Source organism: Chelonoidis abingdonii, chromosome 11, assembly GCF_003597395.2.
Source record: "Chelonoidis abingdonii isolate Lonesome George chromosome 11, CheloAbing_2.0, whole genome shotgun sequence".
Lineage (NCBI taxonomy): Eukaryota > Metazoa > Chordata > Testudines > Testudinidae > Chelonoidis > Chelonoidis abingdonii.
In genome coordinates this window covers 26,587,839-26,590,511 of record NC_133779.1, presented here as the reverse complement: position 1 = coordinate 26,590,511, position 2,673 = coordinate 26,587,839, and the positions used below count along the sequence as shown (strand labels likewise).

General features: G+C 48.4%; 1 non-coding gene across 1 annotated transcript; it reads left to right on the top strand.

The window, feature by feature from the left end:
* The first annotated feature begins 2,337 nt into the window (after positions 1-2,337).
* Positions 2,338-2,419, top strand: TRNAA-AGC (transfer RNA alanine (anticodon AGC)). Its single transcript has one exon. It is a non-coding gene; the product is annotated as a tRNA-Ala (tRNA).
* The last annotated feature ends 254 nt before the right edge of the window (positions 2,420-2,673 follow it).

The following is a 2,673-nucleotide window of genomic DNA, read 5'->3' as shown; positions in this document are numbered from 1 at the left end:
CAAAGCTTCTCTGCTCCAGGGGAACCACTGGGGAGGGAGGCAGGGATCCTGCAGGATAAATCTTCCTGCTGGCAGAGCTCCGGTCCCCTTCTCATGGGCACAGGGCATTGCACAGGGCACCCACCACATGCACACACCCCTTTGTGAGGAGAATCAGCTCTGGGATTTTGGAGTCAAACCCTTCCCACCTCGTCCCTATAAACCTTCTCCTGACTTCAGTGAGCGAATGGGGGCGTGAGGGGCTAATGCGGTAACAGCAGCAGTATGGCCATGGGGCTTGGCCAGTGGCTGGGGCCTGTCACCTGAGCATGAACCCAGCCAACCCCAGGACATGGACCCCGGTCACCAGCCCAACCACACCGCGCAGCCGCTGCCATGGCTCCCATTATTGCACGAGCTCCACAGATCATGCTGGGGAGGGCCCCAGCTGCAGGGTAGACGCCCCAAGTCACCTGCAGGCCCACTTCCCGGCTGAACCTGCCACTGCTTGGGCTAAGGTCTGGTGACGAGGCCGCAGTTGTTCTGGGTGAGACTGTCAACTTCCCCCCACCCAATCCAACAGGAACACTGAAAATGAAACCAGCTCGGCCCACAGGGAACAGTCAGTCCAGGGCCTGGTGCATTCTGGAGCAGGACGGTGCAGAGAAGGGGAGATATCACGGGCAGCTCTGACACACTGCACAAACTGCCGTCCGCCGCAGCCCCTGCCTTCTTTACTGGGGGGGGGCCTTTTTTTAGCCCAAGTTTGATCAGCAAATAAATTGAACAATCCTGAATAAATCATTCTCAGCCTGAGTACTCACCACATTCACTAGCATGGGCCACAATTGGAGTATTTCCCCCTCAATTCACACAGAGACACATTCCTTTGCACAGGATCCGTGAAACCAAACGTCCTGCCTAGGGCAATCGATTCCAGTGAGCACCTTCCTCCTGCAATGGCATGGCAGACAAGAGTGGCCACACTGCATCCTGCAGGGTGATATGACTCGGCTTCTCTGGTCGTCTTGCCCTTGTTGTGTTGTAGTCCAGGAACACAAGGGGTGGACACAGGCTGAGTTCATTCACAGCCCCCGAATAGTCCAAGTGCCCTGAAGAAATCCTGACCCCGCATTGGACCCATCCCAGTATGTGCCTTGAGATTTGACTGAAAGGACTGGCTGAATTGTCAGAGTGGGGAATGAACAACAATCTACAGCAATGTCGTTCACACAAACACACTCTCATCCTGCTCCAGCTGGAAGGGAAATGGGCAGGAATTCTCGCTGTTCAGCCAAGGGCACACTTACACTGATGCAGCCATGAGTGTTGTAAGGGTTTATAAACCACCCCCATCCTTTTGGACGAAGCTTTGTAATCCTCCATATAGAGCCTGGTCTTTTCACTGCCTTTAAGAGTTGCTGTCACTGTCATGGATGCTGCATCAGGCTTCTGGTTGAAATAGTACACGAATAGTACCCTGGTGCAGGTCCCTGCCATTGATGACGGGCATCTGTAATCCTAACATAATATAATATTGTAACAAGTAATGCTTTTAGCTTTATTAGTTTATAGGTCCAAGATATCCAGGCCCTAGACTTTAGTGAAACTTAATACAAGCCAAATAATTGTTAAATGAAAGCCATGGTTTTAGTTCTCCAATAGACCTGTTTAGCAACATATCAGGCACTGGGTGTGGAGAAACTAAATATTAAGAAATGGGGTATGAAACACTGACAAAAGAGGAACTAGGAGGGGGACAAGGGGTCCCCTTAAGTGCCAGCTTAGCCTTATGCAATATATAATATAATAGCTAATGCTTGCTTAAGGGAACTCCAAGGAGGGGCTATCAAAATAACCAGCTCAATCACTACCAGAACACTTGAAATATGTTCAACTAGCTTGCTGATATGCAATATTTTAATGACTTTTGCAATTTGTATTTGCAATCAAGGAGTCATAAGACAGTCAATATAATTGCAAAAGAAACAATAGCTGGAAATACCCCAAACTAAACTTACAGTAAATGACCTGCTGACTTGCAAAATTGCATTACCAAAAATGGCAAATAACTTGTGTAATCTATGTGACGTTTTGCGGTTTTAATCTTTATAAGCTTGGTAAAATCTGTAAGGGACAGAGTGGCCTATCTCTTGTGTGAGGTTACGCCGTCTCTCCCTGTATGCATACCTGTAGTCTTGTTTTATCAATAAAGGTGCCTCAGGCTGTCTGATCTAAAATCAACTGGGTGGTGGTCTTTTTCACGACAGTGTGCTGGGGAAGCTGGTCTGAGCAAACAATGGAAGTGACAATTCAGTGAGAACAGAATCATCGTGTAGTGAAACAAGCAGATGTCAAGTAGTTGTGGTTGAGTGGTTAAGGCGATGGGCTAGCAATCCATTGGGGTTTCCCTGTGCAGGTTCAAATCCTGCTAACTACACAAGCACTGTGCTGTCAGTATTGCGCTCTTAGTGGCTGAGCATCCACAGTATGAACTGGAGCCAGATCTAGTTTCACTCTGTCTGCACTTAAAATGCTGCTGTGACCCTGTTATAGCTCTCTGGAGCAGACAGCAACTGGAGGGGTTTTTTCATCCCTGTAATAGCTACTTTGAGAGGAAAATTCCTCCTTTTCTTAGCACTATCTAAGCAGGGCTTAGGTCAGCTTAACTCTATGGGTTTTGGGGGTGGGGAG